We start from the raw sequence: 25,408 nt of genomic DNA on the forward strand, positions 1-25,408 counted from the left end.
CCATAGAAGTCATTTAGAAAAGGAAGACAGTCAGTCCAAAATCTAAAGGGAGACTGGAGAACATGGGCTAAGTCTCTATTTACAGGTAATTAAGCCTGACAAAAAAATAGTGTTTTAAATCACTTATTGCACTGAATTTTCAAAGTATGACTTCCCTTCCTCAATGGGAAAGTCCTATGTGTTTTCCTAGGAGGTCTTATCTCCCTTAATTTTGTTCATGTGGAGAAACTCCATGCACCCCACATGTACATATGATCTACATCTATGATGTTGTTACAATGGATTAATATATTCTGTTACAGACATATTTGTAACTTTCTATGTCTTAGTACACATATGTATATGTGCATTTTCAGTTGGTTACCAATCTAAGAAGGGAGAAGCTGGATCACACTGTGGGGCTATGTTCAGCAATTTGTACTTTCTTTACCTTCTCCAATATTTGGCATTGTGTGCCCCATGCTTTTTTTTTGGTCAGTTGTGGGACTTGAACTCAGGGCCTTAGTGCTGTCTCTGAATTTTTTTTTCTCTCAATGTTAGAGCTCTACTACTTTAAGCCACAGTGCTGCTTCCAGTTTTCTGGTAGTTAATTGGAGATAAGAGTCACAAAGACTTTTCTGACCAGGCTGGCTTCAATTATTGATCCTCAGATCTCAGCCTCCTGAGCTGCTAAGATTCAGGCATGAGCCACCGGCCCCAGGGTAGTGGGCCTTTTGAATGTGGAATTCCTGGTGTGTGTATTGAGTGCTAGTCCTTGACAATTTATGGTCATTTACTAAATGACTAATTTGGACAAGCAATATTTCATGTGTTTGTTTAACAAATCTTGTTCCAACAGCAAATTGCCATTTCATATATTTTGTATGTCCTAATTTTACTATATTAGTTCTGTTTTTTTCTAGTTTGTATATATTTGATCTGACTCCTTTGTCAATTATATGCCCTGTAAATATTTGCCCTCACTCCATGGTTTGCTCCTTTAGTATTGAATTAAATGGATGACAAGTTAGACAGTTTTAGGGAACTTACTTTTCTTGCTAGCTCTGTACTCTTTGAACCATAGCATCACTTCCAGCTTTTTTTTTTTAATGTATGTGGTTAATTGGAGATAAGTCTCATGGACTTTCCGGCCTGTGCCAGCTTCAAATTGCAATCTTCAGATTTCAGACTTCTGAGTAGCTAGGATTACAGGCATGAGCCACCAGCACCCAGCTACTTATACATTTTTGAGATTATGTTGATTGTAAAAAGAAATTATGGATAATTCCTTCCCCTCCTTCATTCTGTTATTTGTTTGTTTGTTTGGTTGGTCGGTTATGTCAATCATGGGATTTGAACTCAGGTTCAAGTGCTGTCCCTGAGCTTTTTTGCTCTACCACTTTGAGCCACAACGCCATTTCCACTTTTCTGGTGGTCATAAGTCTCCAATGCAATATATAATAATTTTGTGAATATTGCTTATATATTGATATATTTTCTCATATCCTCTTCACAATCTTCTGTGAGTATCACTATCTTTCCCTCTATTCTCTACAACATTTAGCTCAAATGAAGCTAAAATTACCAAGCTCCTAGAAATCATAAAACCTGACAGTTTGGCTTTCTTGTCATTTTTACAACTTAAGAGTGCTCATCTTTAGGAGCTGAGCTTTTCAGTGCTGTCATGCTTGAAATGGTTTTGAGGTTTTGTGGTCTGTTGACACCCAGAGGAACTTAGACAACTTCAGTTTCCTTTTCTTTGTGAGCTGAACAGGGGCTTGAACAGGGGAGCATGGCAGGGCTACAGCAATCTGGATGGTCCAGAGGCATCCCTCGGGGCAAGTCAGACTTGTAGCTCATCCCTGCACCCCACCCTGAAAAGCATGGCTCTTCAAGGTAAGTCCAGAGGGCTGGGGGTGAGGGCCTGGGATGCTGAACAAAGGTGATCTGAGCTTGTCTATCTGGTTCTGATTCAGAAGCTTCATCTGTGCTTGTCCTGGACAGAAATCATCTTTACAGTGCCCACCTACCCTCCATTATTAGAAGAATATTTCTATTCTATTCTTTGTGTGGGGGACACTCTGCCCTGGGTGAAGCCTGGTCTGTATTCAGAATTAGATATAGACAACAACCTGTCTTTGCTAGGGGAATCTGTTCCTCTTCCCTCCAAATTTAGCGAAAAGTATCACAGAAGATCTGGTATTGTGGGGCTGGGAAGGTGGCTTAGTGGTAGAGCTCTTGCCTTGCATGCATGAGGTCCTGGGTTTGATTCCTCAGCACCACATAAGCAGAAAAAAAAAGCCGGAAGTGGTGCTGTGGCTCAAGTGGTAGAGCGCTAGCCTTGAGCTGAAGAGCTGAGGGACAGCGCCTAGGCCCAGAGTTCAGGCCCATGACCGGACCCCCCCCCAAAAAAATCTGGTATTGTGTTTATATATACACAACTGATTCAATGCTTATCTTTTTTTTTTTTTTTTTGGGTCCAGTCGTGGGGCCTGAACTCTGGGCGGCCTGGGCGCTGTCCCTCAGCTCTTCAGCTCAAGGCTAGTGCTCTACCACTTGAGCCACAGTGCCACTTCCGGCTTTTTTCTGTTTGCTTATGTGGTGCTGAGGAATCGAACCCAGGGCCTTGAGCATGCAAGGCAAGCGCTCTACCACTGAGCCACCTTCCCAACCCTCAATGCTTATCTTTTAAAAGATATGTTTCTTTTTTTATTATCAAAATCTTTAAAGCCTGTCATTGGCACTATGGTCAGATGTAGTTTGAAGCCATCTGAATATCCCCAGTCAATTCAAAGAATTAATAATAACGGCAATCAGATGTTTAGGATTTTCTAAAGAAACACATACAAAATACTGTGTGAATAATGGTTAATATATAATAATTATAATTATTTGTTATTACTATTTTTGCCGTGCTGGAGGCTGCACAAGGGGTCATATATGTACTAAACAGTCTACCACTGAGCTATATCACCCAACTTTTGTAATTCTTGTTACATTTTCAAAGTACTGCGTGACTCTGAAAATAAATAAATAAATCATGTAAGTAGTAATTATGAATAATATCTGCTCATTTGATAGGTAAATTCCTTTATCATTATTTCCACATAGGAGCAAAGTGGTTCAAATATGTGATATGAAATATAATGCAGAGTTAAAAGAATAAGTCAGTAACACATAAACACATGTTTAGTTAGCTTCTCTAAGGTATGATTTTCATCAATAGGAATAATGAGATGATAAATGGATGGGAAGTCAGATGATATGAATTTGATCCTCTGTTCTCTGGCAATCAGATGATTGCTTTGGGAAACATTATCTAAACATTCTAGGTGAGGATTCTGGCAAACTTTTCCTATAAAGAACTTAGTAGTAAATATTTTGGGATTTGTAGGCCAGAGGTAAAATTAAGGATAACAGACATGCATGCATGCGTGCACGCACGTGTGCGTGCGCATACACACACATAGCCATTAAAATACAACAATTAAAAAACAAAAAAGGCCTTATTTCACAGATTGTAAAAATGAAATATAAGCCATGAGCCAGATTTGGTTTCGGGTTTTTTGCTTTCCAACCCCTGTTCTAGATAAGAATTCCCAGGAATTATAAGAAAACAGAGACTAGATCAGAGATTTTTCAGCTTGATATCATGGGATGATAGCAGAATTCACAGATAGCTTTAGAGTGGTCCACCAATCCCATAATTAGTATCCAGAAACTTGATTGTATATAAATTTGTGGGATTTTTTAATTGGAAAAAAACAAATTTTATCAGGTTTGCAATGTTCCAAATTTCGATTTAAGTGAAGAGCCACAGGAGTGGGTCATTTCTATAAGTGCGTTCCAAATCTAAAATGCAACAGACCTATGAAAGGATATATTGGTATATATTTTATATAACCCATTGTGCTGGAACTATAAGAAATGTAGCCTGTGGTGACTAAAATAATGTGTCAAAAATATCTTTTCTTTTTTGTGCTAGTACCAGCCTTGAACTCCAGGCCTTAGACTCTCACTCAGCTTTCTTGTCTAAGCCTGGAGCTCCGTCAGTTGAGCTATATGCCCAGTCCAGCATTTAGTAGGTTAATTGGAGAGGGAGTCTCATAGATTTTTCCTTGTCTGGCTTCAAATGATACTTCGGGTCTCAGACTCAAGAGTAGCTGAGATTACTAGCAGGAGCTACGTTTCTCAACTTAAAAAATACTTTAAAATGATTTTAAAGTAATTTCCCAAAGGAATTTCAATTGAACAAATCAGTTTATAAATGCAATGCATCTTGATCAATATCACCCCTCCATCATTCTCCCCTCTCTCAATTCCATCCATATAAAAAATACTTATAAAAATTAGGACATTTTCTTCTTTTTTTTGTCAGTTATGGGGCTTGAACTCTGGGCCTGGGCACTGTCCCTATGCTCTTCAGCTCAAGGCGAGTGCTCTACTGCTTGAGCCACAGCACCACTTCCGGTTTTCTAGCAGTTTATTGGAGATAAGAGTCTCACGAACTTTCCTGCCCAGGCTGGTTGAACTGCGATCCTCAGATCTCAGCCTCCTGAGTAGCTAGGATTACAGGCGTGAGCCACCGGCGCCCGGCTAATTAGGACATTTTCAATTAGATGTGTATGTGCTGTTTTGTTTGTTTGTTTGTTTGCCAGTCCTGGGGCTTGAACTCAGGGCCTGGGCACTGTCCCTGAACTTCTTTTGTTCAAGGCTAGCACTCTACCACTTGAGCCACAGTGCCACTTCTGGCTTTTTCTGGATACATGGCACGGAGGAATCAAATCCAGGTCTTCATGCATGCTAGGCAAGCACTTTACCACTAAGCCATATTCCCATCCCTAGATGTGCTCATTAGATGTGTTTGAGAAAAGATTCATTTTAGCTCCAATACTCCTAAAACATTATTTTATAAATTATATTCAATGCCAGATTAATTACTGGGCCTTATTGTCCTCCCTTATTTTGGGTGTCAACAGCATTCATGACCATCTTAACCAAATGTAATCTAATAAGTCTCTTTCATAAACATCTGATTTACTTCAAGGTAAAACCTGTGCTTTTCTCACTCTGGTGCAGAGCAAATAGCCAGCATCCTTGAACATTTGTGTGAATTTCTGAACAGAATGATAAAAGGTATGAGTATTGAGATGTTGTGCTATCAATACTCAAGTCTTGGGACTCCTAATAGTAGCTTTTAACCCCAACGATTGCTTCTCTTTTCATGTGGCTGTAACCATGATTTCAAAATACTTGATTAACTAAAAGATTGCAGTTCCTGGGAGTTAAGTCATTTGGTAAACAAGAATAACGATGGTGATAATGGTACCCACATGGCAGAGAGGAGTAGACTGACAAAGGTGCTTGCAACCTGCTCTGGGAGGAGGTAAGTGGAGAGTGAAGTATTGTTAATGGTCATCGGCATCTGAGCTCTTCCTGCTCAGAGTTTGGATCTCTTGGGTAAAGCATTATACATGGCTGGAAGGTAATCCAAAAGTCAGATCAAACAGAATGAGGGTACCTCTAGGCTCCTGGCATTCTGACTGAGCTCCATCCTCTGGCAATCAATAATGCAAAAGGAATCCCAGAACACCACAGAGCAGGGCAGTGATTTGTGACACATAATCCTCTACTTTCTAGGCATAATTTTATTTTCTTTATAAAGAAACTTCATCTGCCATCGCTACAGCAATTCATTTCTACGAGAACATTAAAATCAGAAGATTTTTAAACCTTTACAACATATTGACAAAAAGCGCACTGAGTTATGTAAATAACTGGGGTTGTTCTTGAAATATCAACCTATGTGGAGATGGCAAATAATGCAAGAAAGTTGTTGAAGGGGACAAACAAAAAAGCATTGTGCCAGGGACTTTGGACTGAAGTTATGTTAGTCTGAGCACATCTCTCTGTCAGGGGATGGAGATGCGCTGAAGGGAGGGGGTGGTAGCTGTGTTCAAACACTGTGAAAAGTAATAGAGCACTGTAAGCAGGATCTGTGTGTGAGCTGGGGTTGGCTTGGAGCAAACTGGCTATGTGAGATGGAGCTGCACTGATGGATTGATGCATGAGAAGATGGATGTTGCTCAAACAGCATTGATCTGTAGCACTGGTCAGAGTCATTCTGAATTCATTCTTCTTTAAGGAATATTTTTACTTGGTGCCCCAAGGTCAATACCTACACTGATAACACCTCCTATACATATACCAAATAGCATTCATCGCCCAGAGTCACATGTAGATGAGGGCAGGTATGTAAGCTGCTTTCTAAAGTTTTGGAGGATTTCTTGTTCCTCTTACTCTGATGTTGCCTTAACCTCTGTCTTCTTCCAGTCAAACCCTTACCTCTCCATTAAGCTTTACTCCAAATGCTTGGCGAAGCCCCTTGTGTTTCCATTTCAGTACAACTGACTTAAACCTGTGACAGCTACTTTTATTTGGTGGGGTGAGCAAGGGTCTAAGAGGGACCTATACTAAACACTTCAGGTTTGTAAGCCACACATTAACAGCTGGAGCTAGTTGGCAGGATGGCTGTAGTGTGAAAGCTCCCAAGGGCACTGGCTGTAATAAAATAAAGCTCTAACTTAGAACAAGTTGACTCCTGTACAGTACTAAAGGCTAGATGACAACTTAAAAAACTGCAGAGCTGGCATACCTGTGGCTCATTCCTGAAATCCTAGCTACTCAGGAGGCTGAGATCTGAGGATTGAAGTTCAAAGCCAGCCCACATAGAAAATTTTGTGAGACTCTTATCTCTAATGAACCACTACAAAAACGAGCCAGAAGTAGAACTGTGGCTCAAGTGATAGAGCACTAGCCTTAAGCCAAAGAGCTCAGAAACAACACCCAGGATTCGAGTTCCAGGATTGGCATCAAAAATAAAACAACAAAACATAACAAAACAACGAATTGCAGTATAATAGAGGGAAATACACACCGGGGTTTGAAAAAATTCTGGAGGTACCAGCACTTCTTCCCTAGAGTTTTCATTTAAAACTTAGCCCTAAACTCCTGAGGCCAGGCTGCTAGGACTTGTTCAACATCTCTGGGCAGAAGTCCTTTCTCTTATTTGCTTCACTCAGTCCCATTATCTCCTTCCTGAGCCCCAGATCAGTATTCTTCTGCGTTCAATCTCTATAAACCTGGCCACCTTGGAGCCTTTGCATAAATGAGTTTGTGGAATATTTGTTCTTCATATAAAGACAATATTTTTGCTTCTGTTCTTGGAGTCATGTGAAAGAAGCATTGTCTCCTGTTATCCTCCAATTTCTTGGAACACACACACAATCTCTGCAGCATACACACCACACAGCCTTTCCTTTAGAATGTCTTGATAGATGCCTGGAATGCAAGGGCCTCATCTTTCTCTGTGGGGCTCATGGCCAGGTCACTCAGCACAAAGACCACTGATGTGAACAGAGGAATCATTCACACCTCTCAGAAAGCCATACAGTATACTGGTACTCACATGCCAAATCTACACTGCCTTACACCAAAGAGAATTTGAAAGCAGATCTTATCATTCCACCGTAATCTTCTTGCAGAGGAGAGGGTAGAGCTGCAGGGTACATTCTTCATGCAGTGGCTTAGTGTAGAGATTCAGACATGACATGAAAAAAAAAAGATTTATTTAATTCTCTTTCCCTTTCCTTCCCTCCTTCTCCCCTTTTTATCTCCTCACTTCATGCTCTCTCTCCCTCCTCCTCCCTCTCTTCCTCTCCCTTTCTTTTTTCCTTTTTCTCCCTCCCTCTCCATCTCTTTTCCTCTCTTTCATCCATCCCCTATCTCTATTTCCATGTATATATAATTTATCCTATGAACATATCTACCAAGAAAAAATTGTTCAATTCTTCTATTTCAGATCTACTTCCATGAAGAAAGTTGACACCAAAATATTTACAATCTCTTAATTAAAATTTCTGTAAAAAGTAATATTTAGTAGTAAAAGGGGGGGCTGTTACCTATTTTCATTCTTTATGTTGAAGATAATATATAGGTAGGTAGGCTTAGTTTATTTGTTTTGTTTTGTTTTTGGGTCCGGTCGTGGGGCCTGAACTCTGGGCCTGGGCGCTGTCCCTCAGCTCCAGCTCAAGGCTAGCGCTCTACCACTTGAGCCACAGCGCCACTTCCCGCTTTTTTTCTTTTTGCTTATGTGGTGCTGAGGAATCGAACCCAGGGCCTCATGCATGCATGGCAAGCACTCTACCGCTGAGCCACCTTCCCAGCCCCAGGTAGGTAGGTTTAGATAGATAGATAGATCTTTAAAGTGATTTGTAACTGAGGAACTCCAGAAGGCTAAAATGTTTTGGAAGGACACAATTTATATATATATAAAACAAACACACAATGTAATGTGTCATTATAAAAATTATGTACTGTCAAATGCTTTACATATTATAAAGAATAGAATAGGCATGGCCATTATCATTTTTATTCCTAGGAATTTTAATGATGAGAAATTACAAGTTTAGTATCAAAATTTTTCATAGGAAGAAACCACTGAACCAGGTCAACTCAAATCTTCCCATCATAAAGACATTGATACAAACAACAGAGTGGTGAGATCATCTTTGTCAGGATAATATTGGTTAGCATAATCTTGGTTGGCATAATTATGAAGAATATGGCATGAATGTCATGAGCCAAATGACTGAGTGGGTAGTTAGTTTTATAACTTATTTTTCAAGTTTAGGTCTTAATACCTTAAGCTACCTATCCATATAGGTGAAGCTTTTTATAAAAACAAACTAGAAGCTGATTCAGTGATTCAAGCCTATAACCTCAGCTACTTAGAAGGCAGAGATCAGGAGGATTGAGGTTCCAAGTCAGCTGGGGAAAATGGTTAGTGAGACCTCTCTATCTCAATCAAGAAGTCTGGTTTGGTGGTACATGTGTATAGTCACTGATATGCTAGAGGTCATAGGTAGGAGAATGTGGTCTAAAGCCAGGTCCCAGCAAAAACTTGAGACCCTACCTGAAAAATAATTAGCATGAAAAAGAGCCAGAGATATCACTCAAGTGGTAGCATATCTGTCTGTCAAGCACAAGGCTTTGAGTTCAAACCCCAGTACTACAAATTAAAACTATGAAAGGATGCTCCCCTGGAAGAACTAAGTTGGGGAGTTTGATTATATAAGTAACCTAGATTTAAGAACTTTTTTCCTTCACATCCAAGTGAAGGGATCAAGACTCACGGCCCCTGACTTGGCCAGTCCTGGAGATCAGGAGAGTCAATTTGTGCTCCAACTCCTGCCTATCCCCTAATAGCCACTGTATTCACAAGTTACCCAATGCAGACCTTTTAGAAGGAAGAAAATCATCAACAGTGGAGCAATCAGGAGGAGAAAGCTGAGTCTTGATACACAGAAAAACTTTTGAGAAACAATGAGGAATCAGATGGTGAAGTACATGAAAACAGTCTCAAGATGAGTTTGAATCCGTCACCTACACCACTTGTTATCAAGGTCTTCTCGTGGATTAGGATACAGTGGTCTGAATAAACTCTGATCTCCTTGGGAGGATTATGAAGGTCAGTGATATATGGCTGGCTCTTTTCCTTTCCATACAATTATAAAGAACCGCGGCTCCCCGTTCGAATCTAGGATGAGAAGAAATAAGGATTCCCCCCTCCCCCCCAAAGCATTCAGTAAAACAGACTTTGCTTCCTGCCCCAGCAACTACCAGTTCATGGTATATACAGGAGCACCACTTTGGTGGAGACAAGGCCAGTCATTTTATTCTGGTTTGCCTAGACTTTGTATATATTGAAGGGAGAGCAGTGGGGATTCTGCCCTTGTACAGTTACTTCAACAAACAAAAAGTTCAGTTGTGTCCCAAATGTGTGTGTTGGTAAGCTTGATAATTCTTCAGTGTTTTGTATAAGTGAATGAACACCACAGTATCTGACTCACAAGGATCCAAAGGAATAACGTTTGAAACTGCCCAAGATAATTAGTATTCAGTAATAGCTGATTTTCTTCCCTTTTTTCACCATTGTGCATTTATTCATTGTTTTAGCCTCCACAAATTGGATCAAGTTGAAACTACCTGATCTCGGTCTTCTACCCATCAAAGACTTTTTCCTGAAGACCATAGTGAGAACTTACTTCGTATTGGATGCTGTCAGAAAGTATGCACAAATCGACACGTTAAACTAAAGCCCTCTTATACACATAGTTGAACAATAATAATAATGTTAGTAATAATGAAGAAATTGCAGACAAATTTATGACTAGAACAGTCATTAATTTTACCCTTAAGGAGCATTTGGTGTATTATGGATAGCCCAGAGACAAAGGCTTTGTCTGAGATGAAATATAATGGCCTTATTTTTTCTCATGGCCTCAATCATTTTGCTTTTTCTTTCTCATACCTGAATGGAAACAGAGTGTTAGGGGAAAGCAGATGTTTATTTAAATTTTTAGAAGTAGGGTAAAATGACCAGGTAGAGTGTTTATTACTATGTCCAACATCAAGTTAAGCCTTAATCTTCTCAACAATCACGCAAGGATAGTGTCTATGTAAAGTGAGGTTTGAAGTCAGATCCAGCTAACATTTGACAATGAAGCTTCTAGTCTGGCATGCTCTTGCCTTGATGCCCTGTGCTTTGGAAACCATTTGGATTTGTGAATGAATCCCTACCTCTCTTAAAAATGCTTTGCTTTTGTTGTTATTGTTTTTTTTCCAACCATCAAAGCATCAAGGACTGACGCTTTTGTCTGTAGAGTCAGACAGAAGACAAGTTTGGCTTTGTAGGGCCTACAATCACAATCACGACTCCAATGCCTCTGTAGCAAGAAAGCAGCAGGAGATGCGGCTTTGTTGCAATGAAACTTTCTAAGATTAGGTGGCAGTTGGGATTTGGCCCTTAGGCTGTACTTTATAAATTGTTGATATAAGTTTTAAGTCAGCAGAAATCCCAAATCACCATGGATTTAAATACATGTGATGCTTTGCATAATTAAATATGCATAAAAGTTAAAATGAATAATAATGCACATAAATACTAACTTTTACAGGCTTTTATTTGTTCAATGGTCTGTTTATTTATTTTCAATAAACTGCTTATTTCCCAGCATGACAGGAAATTCAGATGGCACTCATACCATTTACCTCTCCACCCTGAGCCAGCCAGAGCTCAAGAGGCCAAAGTGCTTACCGAATGGTTCCCTCTGGCCTTCAATAAATCAGGTACCATACTTGACCTCTTGCCATCAGTTTTCTCTAAAGGATAATAAAGTGAAACCGAAGCTCTCAGAGGTTGAACAACTTGGCCTCTGTTGTTCACATATTGTGAGTTAAGCTCTCCCTCCTCTCTGCTGTTCCAAACAAGAATTACTAAGCTGATGAATGCTCTGGAGGTATAAGAAGGCCTTGGCTTGCTTTCCCAATCATCGAAGAAAGATGAGATGATCAGGATGCATTTTAATGCAGAGTGCACTTTTTTCACATTGTATGTTTTACACACAATAAAAGTAGTATGAGTTAGTAAAAAAGCAATCAGGGAATTATGGCCTATACAACTTACGGAGGGCAGGATAAGCTGATAAACCAAAACCAGCTTGGCATTGAAACGGGGGTGGGGAGCTCCAAAAGAATGAAGTAAAAAAAAAAAACAAAACACAAGAATGAAGAAGTAAGGACAGGACACCAAAGCTTTGGCAGCATGACCTCACAGGAAATAGAAAGGAGACCCACCAATCAGAAAGTCATTTTCAAAGACCCCAATGCTCCCTATGTATCAAGGCCAAGTTCTGTAACCTAGAAAATGGCTCAAGAGGTCTGAGATGGGCTGAAGTGCTGGCCTCCTGGGGCATGTCTGTGCCATGTGCTCTCTTTCTCTGTGTATTTCCTTCCTAATACACTTTCCCATCACCTTTTCTATGTTCTCCTCTTGCCTAAATTTTCTTGCCAGATACAAGAACTGAGATCCGCTTAGCTACCTGAAGTGTTCTGTAACATGTTTGGGTGTTGGCCAGTAATTCGGGTATTAAGTATGTCTTTCTCTGACTTGGACTTAGTGAGTGAATGGTAACAAGAGGAGGAAAGGGAGGTAGAAGTTGAGGTATGCCTCTCCATAGGTTCCTCTCTCACAAACCGCAGCATAATCTCCAACCCAAAAGCAGCTCAGATAGCTGGCATGTGGCCTGAGGGTAGACGGATGGGGCGTGGCATACTGGGGAGATGCTGGCTCTGAATGCCTCTGGCCACCAGCTGTGCCTCTGCTTCCTATTCTATCTAATGGAGCTCTCTGCTAGACTCTCAGCTGTGGAAACAAATGCAGTTGTATATGGGTGACTGATACATGTGTGTTTCTACGATTTGCAGTTTGCTATAGCACACTGATATTTTTCATGTTGAATTAACTTCCTAGTCTGACTATGTATACATTACCTTCTACTGTGTGTAGAGACCAGAGTTTATAGATGGCAATGCAGGCTTAGTAAACTGCCAGGGAGCTGGTTTGTAGATAGTTGTTTAGAAAGAATTTGTTTCTTTCCCATCCCTAGTTTAAACAAAGACAAGCAATTATGTCTATCTCCAGAGTGGAATTCTTTTTTTAAGGCTTCTCTTTCTTCTTCCCTCTCTCTCCCCCCCATAAAGTCTCAAGCCATTTCATGTGGCTGAGTCTCGTTTGACTTGTTCATATCAAAGTTCTTTGAACAAATGAAAAATAACAATGAGGAAGCCACTGATTTTAAGTATTTACTTACTACCCTATGTTCCTTTGTCATGCTTTATAAATCCAATTTTTTCTCATTGAGATTTCTATTTATTTCTGCCTCATCCATGAATGTTAAGGAAAGATGCATAAATACTGGGATAGAAGTAGAGTGCTTAACTAATATGCAAAAGGCTCAATCCCCAACACCTCCCTCGAAGGAAATAAAAAGATGTTTATTTATAAAAATAATATTAGAATCATTATGTAATGTTCCTTTTTGCATAAAGCATAATGGCTAACCACAGACCTGGTCCAGGAGGGTGAGCACAAACCAAAGGAAGCGAGAAGGGCCCCTTCTCACGTGGGTAGCAGTCTACCTGTTCCCACTCACCCACCTGGCATTCTCTTCACTTCCTTCAGAATGCCAGCACTTCTTCCTCTTCCTCTTTTCTCCCTGTGCCTCCCTAACCACGTCTCCTCCTCCTGCCTTTACCTCCTTCCTGCTGCAGGTTCTGGTGGTGGAGCCAGGCAGACTGTGGTCAGACCTGTGTGGGACTTCCCGTGGGGAAGGCATAACCACAGATGCTGGGCCCACAGGAAAAACATCACCATAGTCAGCTACTCTTGAAGCTTCCAGAATTTTTCTGGTCATAGATTGAATGCTAATTGCTTGCCAAGATGATTATAAGTGTTCAAAAATATGATGTTAAGAATTAGGATTTACTAAGACACTGAAGTCTTTCAGAGGCCAAATAACACATTCAATTTCAGTTAGGTTAATTGATAAGCATCCTGCTGCATTCTGAGTTTTCCTAGCTGTAATATTTTTATGCCTTTCATTTGGGCATTAAAACTTATGAAAATGGGGCTGGGAAGGTGGCTCAGTAGTAGAGTGCTTGCTTTGTATGCATGAGGCCTGGGGTTCAATTCCTCAACACCACATAAACAGAAAAGGCCAGAAGTGGCACTGTGGCGTAAGTGGTAGATTGCTTGCCTTGAGCTGAAGAGGTAAGGGACAGTGCCCAGACCCAGAGTTCAGGCCCTATGACCCCCCCCACAAAAACAAAAACAAAAAACAAAAAAAATACTTATGAAGATGATTGCCAATCTAGGTTGTCCAAACAGCCTGGTGACATGAGGAAGAGACTAGAGAGCACATCACTTTATCACTCATCAACAATAAACATTTGTCAATTCATTAGTATGATCTCTCTGCCAGCTTCTTTGCTATGCTTTAGATAGATCACCTACATGCATGTAAAATCTGTGATGCAACAATTCTATGAACCAGAAAACAATGCTAGAAATCTTTGTCATTTGCCAAAATTGGGGGAGGTAGATAGACAGACAGACAGACAGACAGACAGATAGATAGATAGATATAGTATATGGTAGAGAGAGCAAAAAAGCTCAGGGGCAATGCTCTGGCCCTGAGTTCAATCCCCAGGATAAGAAAGAGAGAAAGAAAGAGAGGAAGAAGGAAGGAAGAAAGGAAGGAAGGAATGAAGGAGGAAAGGAAGGGAGGAAGGAAGGAAGGAAGGAAGGAGGGAGGAAAGGAAAGGAGGAAGGAAGGAAGGAAGGAAGGAAGAAAGGAAAGAAGGAAGGAAATTAAGAAAGAGAGACAGAGAGAGATGGATTGTGGAGTACAAGGAAGCAAAGAAGGTTGAGAGCAAAGTGAGAAGATAAGAGTATTCAGTAGCTGGGCACTGGTGGCTCACACCTGTAATGGTAGCTACTCAGTAGACTGAGATCTGAGGATAGCGTTTCAAAGCCAGCACTGGGAAGGAAAGTCTGTGAGATTCTTATCTCCCAGAAAACTAGAAGTGGTGCTGTGGTCCAAAGTGGTAGAGTGTTAGCCTTGAGCAAAAAAAGTTCAGGGATAGTACCCAAGCTCTGAGTTCAAGCCTCACAACCAAGAAAAAAATTCAAACAAATAACAACAACAAAAGAGTATTTAGTGGATGAGGAATCCTCATTTGCAAAGGTCACCTATTTATATTATAAATTTCCAAAACCAGAACTGTAACTACAACCAGGTTGTTATGCGAAAGACAAATGTTTCCTTACCCACCAGGGTCACAGACAATCTGTGAGAACAGAGTGTGACTTTCCCAGCATTGGAAGCTTGCAGATTCTAAAAGAATGCCTCAAACTGAAGAGACTATTAAAGTGTAGATGGCCTCAAAGCTAATATATAACCTCTAAGTTGCATTGGTAGATATTTGCTTATTTGAATTTTCACAGGGGCAGCCCAACAGATTTAAGGATAATGTTTTCTTTTTTTAAATATAAATTCCTTGGTTTATTTCCAGTGGCTTGTTTTGTGAAGGTGCTGTACAGAAAGGTTACAGTTACATAAGTAATAAGTATATTTCCTGTTGAACATTGTTACCCACTCCATTTTTCTCCCACTCTCCCTTCCCTTTCCCCCAATCCTCTCCCCTCAAAGTTGTAAAGTTCCTTTCAAACCTAATGTCTTGTAAGGATAATGTTTTCTAAGCATCTGGATTGAAGCTTAATGAGGATGAATGGTTGAACACAAGGAAAAACTAATTTAGTCATTGAACCGAGATCCAATCCAGGCGCTGATGCTGTTGGCATTTCTTTGAATCTGTGTGCTGACAAATTCCTTGGAGAAAAAGCTGACCCAGAACAGCCGTGTTCTAATTAAATATAGAGTTGTTGTTCTTGAATTTAATTTTGTACTTAGAAGACCCGTTTCTTCCTCTATGGTTTAATGGAGGTCCTAGCAAGGTGGTGGCAAGTGAGATGCTATTCTCAGGGATTAGCAAAAACTAAAGCTGACCTTGGAACACCTGGAAAAATGAGCAACTGCTTTGTGTCTGAGAATATTGCTAATAGTACCCTGTGCATGCATAAAAGTCCTGAATTTCTCCTGGGAGAAGGTAGATTACCCCCAGGATACTAGTTGGAGGGCAGAAAGGATCAGCAGAATAGTGACCCCAAACAGATTGGGTCCTTCCCTCTTACATAATCATCAGTATAATTATGCAAGAGAAGCCAGAAATGGCAGGAGTGTAACAACAAAATATAAAATCTCAGATGCTTAGTTTAAAGAGCCCATTCAAAGTCATACTAAGTGATCTTTATAATATCCCATGTGTTACAATGCATATTAGCCACAATTTCTCAACATTTAAGGACCTGGTGGGGGTTCTTGCATAGGTAGTCACCCTTTACCCTCTACACAACACTGAGATGGAGAGGTTATTAAATTATAAATTCAATGGCATCAAGAAACTATTGTCTTGTTTTGATCACCAAAGCCATTATCATCAATGAAGAAATGAAAGACAATTGTGGAGTGGAAAACAATGCATTAGAAGAACTAACAATATAAAACAGTTTTATGATTTTTGAGAATAGTTTTCTTATGACAACAGAAAATTTAGAACACGTAAAAAAAGCCCTACAGAAAGTAATAAAAATCATGATTCAATAGCCCAAAGAAGCCATGGACAATTTTTTTGGTGTACTTACTTTGAGTAAATATGTGCACTCAGGTTATTTCATGGTAAGCAGAGTATGTACACATTACTAGCTATAGATTTCTCATGGAGATTTCATATTTTATTTAAAATTTTTGGTAAGCATAATTTAAACAAATAGTACATTGTGTGAATATAGTATAATTTTCCTTTTTTTTTTTTTTTTGGTTGGTCATGGGGCTTGAACTCTGGGCTTGGGCACTATCCCTGTAGCTCTTCAGCTCAAGGCGAGCACTCTACTACTTGAACCACAGCACCACTTCTGGTTTTCTAGTGGTTTTTATTGGAGATAAGAGTCTCACAAACTTTCCTGCCTGAGCTGACTTTGAACCGTGAACCTCAGATCTCAGCCTCCTGAGTAGCTAGGATTACAGGCATGAGCTACCAGCGCCCAGCTAATTTTTCTATTTTATTGATTAAAAACCTCTTTGCATATAGTGAATATAGGTTCTAAATATTACCGGACTTACTCTTTTTTTCTGGTCCTGGGGCTTAAATCCAGTACCTGGGCTCTGTCCAAGGCTGGAGCTCTACCATTTTAGCCATAGTTCTATATTGGCTTTTCATAACTAATTAGATATGAGTGTCACAGACTTTCCTGCCCAGGCTGGCTTTGGACTATAATCTTGATATCTCAGCCTCCTGACCATCTAAGATTACAGGCATGAGTCACCAGCATCCAGAATGGTCTTTCATAATACTTAGGAGGGACATTTCTGTCCAAAAGAACATATCATGAACTTGCCAAATTGATTTGTAGAAATTGGGTCCCAATTTCAATTCCAATGAACAGTGTTATTTCCTCTTTGCAAACACTGAGGATTTTCATCATTTTAATTCACTAATTTTCCAGATGAGAAAGATCTCATGACTTTAAATTTTTTTTTGCAAATTCTTTATTGTGATTAAGTGATTACATAATTTCCCAAATTTCACAGTATTGTGGGATAGTGATGCTTAGTTCAAGTCACAACCACATTCTAACTTTCATAGAGCAAATTGTATATCATGGTCTAGATCTCGTAACTTTTAGTTTTCACTTATTTGGTGACCACTATGGCTGTCACTTAACCTTGTCAATGCAGTTCCTGGAAGACATGGATAAAGAAAACACCTGCAATGAACAGTCTTCCTAGATATTTCTCTCCAAGAGGAAAGATCAGATAATCACAAGTAACTTCAGATTGTCTAGGTGAGTACTGAACGGGGAAGTATAATCAGATGTTGAAGTCAAGAACACAGAGCAGCAGAAACTCTTGTATGTCTGTCTTGTGTCAACTTACTTTTCTTCCACTTTGAGTATTCCATTTTATTTAACAGTCACTGAGTGCCTGTTGTGTGCCCCTCATACCTGCACTGTGTCCTCTCAGAATTTGTTTCTTGAAATGAATGGCATTCTAGATTCTTTATGATGAGAGTGGGGAAGGACCCTCCACTTGATCTGACACCCAAGCCCTTCCTTTACATTCTGTTACCCCTCAAAGAGAAATCAACAAAATAAGGAAATAAATGGAGTGAAATAATAGAATAGAGCTATTTCAGGTGCCTGCTGCAGGCATCTGAGTTGCCCACTCTGTGCATAGAGGCACCCTTGCTAACTGTAACTGGCTCCATCCACAGTTGCCTCATAAACAGACGTGGTGAGCTTCTACGGCTCCAGTCTTGCAAAGCACATATGGATTCATTTTGAGCAAGATGAAAGCAGATACAGAGACAATGAAGCTGAAGGGTCTTGATCAGGTAATTTGTGGGAAACTGTGGCCACCTATTTGGTAGCATGTGTAGAGAAGTCGCCAAAGCCTCTCTGAATCTATTTCAGGAGTCTTTGTGAATTTCTTTTTCCTTGCCACACATTGATTCCTTGATTCTTTTCTTAAAGGTCAAATCTTTAAGAAACACCCTACCTCTCCTGCAGATTTAAACCCTTGATTCAACTGTAGTGTGTTTCAGCCACCACATGGAAGCTTCATGAATAGCCTAGCTGGGAGTAGGGGTCATTTTTCTGTGAAATATACTGCTTTCCTGCTTTTTCTCTGTTTCTTGGCCCTGAATAATCCAAAAGGATTTGTTTAGATATTTTTGGTCAGGGACTTGATATGACAAAGTAGATATGTCAGGAATGCAATTTGTGTGTGTGTGTGTGTGTGTGTGTGTGTGTGTGTGTGTGTGCATGCACACATGCCAGTCCCGGGTGGGGCTTGAACTCAAAGCCTAGGTGCTGTCCCTGAGTTCTTTTGCTCAAGACCAGCACTCTACCATTCAAGCCATGGCTCTACTTCCAGCTTTTTGGTGGTTAAATGGAGATGAGAGCCTCACAGACTTTCTTGCCTGGGCTGGCTTTGAACCATGAGTCTCAGATCTCCTGAGTAGCTGGGATTATAGGTATGAGTCACTGGTTCTTAACTCAGATGCAAATTTTAACTCCAGACAAAAGACTATACTGACTAGATAGAATGATAGCCTCAAGGTTTGAGTATAGCCAGACGTGCTATAGGTTTAAAAAAAAAAAAACTAAGTCTTGGGCTGGGAATGTGGCTTCATGGTAAAGTGTATGAAGCCCTGGGTTTGATTCCTCAGTACCACATAAACAGAAAAAGCCAGAAGTGGCACTGTGGTAGAGTGTTAGCCTTGAGCAAAAGAAACTCAGGGACAGTTCCCAGTGCTTAAGTCCAAGCCCCAGGACTGGCAAAAACACCCTAACTCTTCTCTATATGGCTAAAATAGATTGGCATAAGCTCCCAAGTCAAAGCACATGCTTTCATTTTATACAATTTTGAGAATCTCCATCTAAGACCACTCTGGTGACTTTAAAGTATCTAGAAGTTGTAATACTTGCTGGAGATCTGTCTTCTTCATCTCTCATCTGTTCCTCGATTGGTGGCAAAATCAAATAGGCATGTAGGTCTTGGCAGACAAAAATCTGTCCTGCAGTGAAGTCCCAATGCAAAGAATGGCCAGGGACATCACTGGAAACGAAGACACTGGCTGACCTTTGTGCTGGTACTTGGGTTTCAATTCATGGCCTCTCACTTTCACTTAGCTCTTCTGTTCAAGAAGGGTGCTCTACCACTTGGGCACACCTCCATTTCCTGGCTGGCCTTTGAGTCACAAGAAAATGGGGATTTCACAGGATCCTGCCTGTGATCTTCTTGAGAACAGAGATCGAAGTCTGTCCTCCTCCCCTTCCCCCTCCCCCTCCCCCTCCCCCTCCTTCTCTTCCTCTTCCTCCACCACCTCCACAAACCTGCACAAACACAGCCAGAAATACATTCTGCTTTTTCAGTGAGAGGAACTGCAAAGTCACAGCTGGGGTTGTAGATATAAGGGTAGGTAAAGAATTGGGTAAATAATACCCTTAATCCAAATATAGACACTGCTTACTAGTTCAGATCAATAGACATATAAGAAAACTAAGGGCCCAAGTGGTTTGTGTCTGTAATCCTAGCTATTCAAAAGGCTGAGATGTGAGGACAGTGGTTCAAAGCCAGCCTGGGCTGGAAAGGCTATGAGACTATTATCTCCCATTAAACACTAAAAAAAAAAAAATCCAGAAGTGGAGCTGTAGCTCAAGTGGTAGAGTACTAGTCTTGAGCACAAAAACTCAGAAGAGTACACAGTGCCTGAGTTCAAGCCCTAGTACCAGCACAAAAAACAAAAAACAAAACAAGCAACAAAAAAAGAAAGAAAATCCAGGTAGAGTACCAGTGTACCATTGTACATGGATGGCACTTTATAACTGCCTTCTTATAGGTAAGTACAGCTTTTAGCCAATGTGCCCCTATCTGTTTGGTATTGTGGCCTGGTTTAGACTTCTTTTCCTATTTAGATTACTTTTCTATATTCTACATGGTTTCAATGCTATACTTAACTGCATTAAGCCTTATTAGCCAGCTAATAACATGACTTCATTTCTATATTTAATATGCCTAGTCTTCAAGTAGCTGATAAAGAACTTCATTTTATTCTGCCAAATGCCAACCATTAATGTCATTAAGGGACTGAAGCCTTATTTTTCTCTGCGACGGTCCTGTGAAATTTTAGTAGGTTATTAAGAATCTCTTGATGCAAGGTTCTAAGTTAGATGCTTTATACCTATCTCTTGGCTGTCTCTTCAATGAATATAACAATTCTGCAATTAATACAGTAATAGAATTTTGTGTGATGTAAACGTTGTTCGAAGAGATCAAATGAATTATTTAAGACAAGTTTGATGATGGCACCAGAATGAAAAAATATTGAGGAGGGAGGCTGCAATGTTCTCCAATGCTCACCTTGACAGGTATGCTTTTAATTTCCAGGTGCTTCTCTAAAACACAATGCAAGGCAGAATTTATGCCACATCATTTGGTGGCAATGTTGGTCCCACCAACACTTAGAGGATTACTTTCTGTGATACTGAGGGAACTAACACCTTATAGTTCAGAGATTTACATGGCCATTTAATGGTCAGGCTACAATGCAGGTTCAGTATATATTTTCTACTCTATCCTTTAAATGATTATATTTAATCATGGTCATTGAAAGTATGATCATCTGTAAATTTGCTAATGAAATCAATTTGTTAACTTGGACTCCAAAGGACTGAGTTTTTCTTGAAGGTTCTAGATGAATTTAGAAATAGTGAAAGAGTAGGCATTCCTCACATTTAATCAATGTCAAAACAAATAGCAGAGGGGACTTACGAGGAGGCCTTATCCTGTACTAGATTCTAGAACGTTTGCTTTATTTATAACACGAATTTTTAGTATCTGGGGACTTCTTGGTAACTAGTTCCTGGTTTGCAATTTCCTGAGCAATTTAAGTTAAAGAACAATCCTAAAAGCAGTCGAGCTAATTTACATTGATCTAAGAAACCTTGAAGGGAGAAAAGGTGGGCTTTATTCATTCAGCAATCTTCATGTTCCAAGGAACATATTTTATTTTAAATAGGTAAGTAATGAAGAGTTTCTCTTGGTGTTGTTTTAAGCTTCCACATGGTGTGGCAAGGTCTGCTAGGCCAGGCTCTGCCACTCTGCTGTGTGGAAACACGATGCCAGCCATTAGCTCTCTGCAATGACTTCCATTAGTCTGCATCTTCCATTTCAGGCATTTCTGAGAAGCCAGTGAGTCTCCTTTGGGTTAGTTTTGCCCCTGTGAACCTTGGGAGGTGTTTATTCTGGATTCTTAAAAATAGATACTATAAGAATTACTGGTGGTGGTTGTTTGTTTGTTTGTTTAAAAAATATGAGAAAGATCCCTAGATATAGAAGAAAAGGAAAGAAACATTTATGTAGTAGCTGCCCGCCTATCTTATGACTTGGCCCATTTGACAAAGGATGAAATCATCACAATGCCAACAGAGTAGACTTGTCATTTATCTTGTTTGTTGTTGTTGTTACCAGACTTTGACAGGTTAAAACTTTAAGTAGACTATTTTCCTCTCCTGTGTACCTTCATATTAAAAATCAGTTCTTATATATGGTATTTAAATATCTGATGCCAAAATATATTAGGCATCAAACACTATTCGTTGAACATGTTGACCTCTGACCTCTGTAGAGCAGTGACCTATTGCAGCAATGCTAAGTCTCCAGTAATCTAGACTCTACTACTTTAAACAGGAGTGCTTGCCTTTGCAAAAAGAAAGAGTCTTACAATCCATTCTGATCTGACCATGTTAAACCGCATGTCCATCGTGAGCCAGCAGTTGTGACTAAGGGTGCGTTATGTGGGGGGATAAACTTCTCTGTTTAGTTCAGCTCAAGTTCAGAGCTCATCAGTGGAGATGAGACAGGGAGTCAACATCTTCCAGGTGCTATGGTTCTGAAAATGAAAATGCATCTCAAGGAAGGTAAAAAAGGAGACCAAGGAGACAGGCAAACACAAACACAGCCCTTGTCAACATTATTCATTCTAACAAACCTGATAGCTAGAAGTATGCTTAAGGAATGTGAAGGAGAAGGAACAAATTAGACACAGTTCTAGCCCTGGGTGTCTACATTTTATTGCGGAGAGAAAAGTAATTTAACAGCTATAGAAAGAACTTGAGATGATAGGGTATGAAAGTAGAATGACTAACTAGTAGGCAGCAGGACAGAGTGAGCAGTCAGAAATAATGGTTCATTCTTGAGGAAGTGAAACGGCATTGAGTATTGAGTTGGCCAAGAAAGATTTTGGGTCATGTGTGATAAGTTGCTGAGAGAAACAGAAACATGGTGGGGGGGGGCGGTGAAAAAACCAAGCCATTTCAGGGGACAGAATGAACAGAAAGATTAGAAGAATATGTAATGCTAAGGGATTTAGTGGCAAATACAGTGTTCTAACTAGAAACATTGTCCCATTTCACAGACTTACTCAGAGATGTCTGTTCCCACATGGATAATCAAATAATTAGGAGAGGGTAGCTGGAATATGATTCTGTACTAGATGGCAGTGGTTTGCATCTACAATCGTAGCTACTCAGGAGGCTGAGACCTAGAGGATTATGATTCAAAACCTGCCTACAAGGAAAAGTCAGTGAGACCTCCATCTTCGAAATGAGCAGCAGAGAATTAGGCTGAAGGCGTGGTTCAAGTGGTAGAACACCAGCCATTCAAACTAGCTGAGCAAGCATGAGGCCATGAGAGTTCAAACACTGCTCAGTGGGGCGAGGAGGTGTATAAGATTTCTTGCTGGATGAAAGCAGTAACATCTATACTCACTGGTGAGTTAACTCTCTTTGCTCAGGAAAGCAGTATACTCCAAAAGATATTGCCTTCAATGGATATGGTTTCCTCTTAAGAATTTCTCATGTTTGATCACTTGTATCATTTATGTTCTAAAGAGAACAGAAAGTAGCTGAGCTTTTAGCCATATTTTTAACTCAAATTATTTCCCATAAATATTCAAGAAGCAGGGACAGTAAACTTTACTGTTTATACATGAGAAATCTTCTGCAATTTGGAATATAAACATAAAGCATATATTTATAATGCTTTATAATATATATAATATAAATATAAGCATTATCAATACTTCCTTAAAAAGATTCACCTAGATCTCAGTGGTTCTGATGTTTTAGAACCAGAGGAGTGGCTCTGAGACACATGCCTCTGATTGCCTAGTAATCAGTACTATTACAGGATGTTGACTTGAGTGAGGAGATAGAGCAAGACAAAACTATAAAACCCAGAGCTCTGTCAAGTACTAGAATCTCAGGATTGGCCATTTTATCTGACAATCAACTTACTGATGAGTTTTCTATACACATATCTGCCATGTTTGGATGTCTGTGCCTCTTGTTTTTCCTGAATTGATAATTAGTAGAATCTGCTAACCAATTCTAATTTGAAACGTGGATCTCACTTTGTGTTTAACGCTGGAAAAACAGGCCTTTACCTGCTTGTGTGGAAGACCAAATTGTTCCTAGCATCTTGGTGCTTTTATCCAAAAGTGTTGGCACTTGCCATTTGTTGCACACATCTGTAATCTGTGACTTGCTGTTTCGAGAAGGGACTAAACTCTCTAATCTGAGAGGTAACTTTAGCCATGTTTAGAATGTACAGCTCAGAAGCAGCTGGGTAGAAAAACCAGAAAGAAAAAAAAAACAGGGCTGAGAATCAGATGAAACCTGAAGAAATCAGTGACACAATCACTCTCCTTTCCCAAGATTCTTGTAGGAAATAACTCTCACCTCTGTGATATGGTATAAAGCATACGTGTTTCGAGGCCAGAGAAGAGGAAAGGAGAGTACAATACGGAGCTTGATGGAGGGTTCCTGGTACATTTTAGGCAAGGGTGTAGAAAAGCAGGATCAACCTGGGCTACAAAGTCCAGCAGAAATAACCAAGCAGTTTCCAGACAGCATCACAGCCAGGCTGGAAGCAGTATCTGGGGGACATCTGGTCTGGGGCAGTCATTGATTAATAAGGAACACCCAAATATGGAAGCCATGACATCAGAGAAAGGAGAGGCAAGGGGAGTGGTGGTATGGGAGGATTCAGGGGTGCTCAAGACACAGGAAGCGCCAGGAGGTAAACCATAATCCAAGAAGAAGGCAAGAACAGGATAGTCATGACCCTGGCACTTCTAGAAGGTTACATCTGGTCACTGATGCTGGGCACAGGGCAGAATATACATACCAGGCATATATACATACCAGCCCTGTGAGCTTTGATGGGTCAGCTGTGGCTCTCCTGAGTCTTTACCATCTATGCTGGACCATTGACTAGATCTAACCCTGACCACCTCTCAGCTAGATCTTCTTTCTCTGTCAGAGCAAGGTAAGGACTTCAAGTCCAAAAAAAAAAAAAAGAAGTGAAAAGAAATGAAGAAAGGGCTCACAATTTTCTCCAGAACAAATTAAATTTTGGTGATTAAATTGTGAATGCAGTTTTTAATTTTTCTCTTACAAGGCAGTCTGATGAATTCCTTTTCCAACAGCTATTGGCTTTAGAGAATACAGAATGGGCCTTTTAAAATTACTTCTCCAAATCTCCCACTAGTGTTCAAAGTAATTGCCTTTCAATATCCCAATAACTGGTCATGGAGGTATTAAGAGTATGTTGGATAAACCCCGGAGCATTCTCAGTTCAGGAGGACAGGGAATGAATATCTGTGGTGTTGTGAGCCTGTGACACATCCCAGGGTTCAAGACCACTGTTGGGGTCATGGCTAGACTTCTCTGAACCTCAATTTCTTCCTATAACATCTGGAACAAAAATATTCATGGTCAAGACTGCCTTGGAGGATTGTAAACAGTGTATATGAAATATTCATCCCAGTGCCAGGATTGGAGAAAGGTGTTGAGGACCCAGAATAGGAATTGTCAACCAATTGTGCCTCAAAAGATGCACAGTACTGAGGAGACTCAAGAAGGAATAATTGTAGACATGAACAAGTATTTCTGTCTACTTGCTCAGTAGCTGGGGTTTAAGGAAAGTGTTGCGGCTCTGGTAGAGATTATATGTCAACACCACGGTGGACTTGTGGTGTTTCCAAAAGAGGTGCTGAGTAATTTCCAAATGAGAGCCCATCTTCCCCTCAGTAGGGACTGGGCATTTCTACAAGAACTGTGAGTAAAGATTGCTGGTTGAGTGAAATCATCTGGATTAAATCTTAGATCTCCTTACTAGAAATAACTTGGCTTAGAGAGCAGAACAATCTTTTTTTTTTAATTTTATTTTATTTTATTTGTGAACAAACTGTACAGAGGGGTTACAATTGCATGGGCAGGATAATGCATACATTTCTTACCAAGCATTGCAGCCTCCTCCTTTGTTTACCCTTCCCATCCCTT

The 25,408-nt window shown here is 40.1% G+C and overlaps 1 protein-coding gene and 1 long non-coding RNA gene across 2 annotated transcripts in view; one reads left to right on the plus strand and one right to left on the minus strand.

Moving 5' to 3' along the window:
- Positions 1-1,769: 1,769 nt before the first annotated feature.
- Positions 1,770-25,408, plus strand: part of LOC106000821 (probable G-protein coupled receptor 141) — a 35,919-nt gene continuing 12,280 nt past the window's right edge. Inside the window, exons 1-2 of the mRNA XM_013036059.1 lie at positions 1,770-1,875; positions 17,238-17,344. The gene's annotated coding sequence lies outside the window, so the exon portion shown is untranslated. The remainder of the gene's footprint in view (positions 1,876-17,237; positions 17,345-25,408) is intronic.
- Positions 23,528-25,408, minus strand: part of LOC106000822 — a 3,108-nt gene continuing 1,227 nt past the window's right edge. Inside the window, exons 2-3 of the long non-coding RNA XR_001175811.1 lie at positions 23,804-23,933; positions 23,528-23,686 (exon numbers count right to left, since the gene is read on the minus strand). This is a non-coding gene — a long non-coding RNA (uncharacterized LOC106000822). The remainder of the gene's footprint in view (positions 23,687-23,803; positions 23,934-25,408) is intronic.

Source organism: Dipodomys ordii, unplaced genomic scaffold, assembly GCF_000151885.1.
Source record: "Dipodomys ordii isolate 6190 unplaced genomic scaffold, Dord_2.0 Scaffold245, whole genome shotgun sequence".
Lineage (NCBI taxonomy): Eukaryota > Metazoa > Chordata > Mammalia > Rodentia > Heteromyidae > Dipodomys > Dipodomys ordii.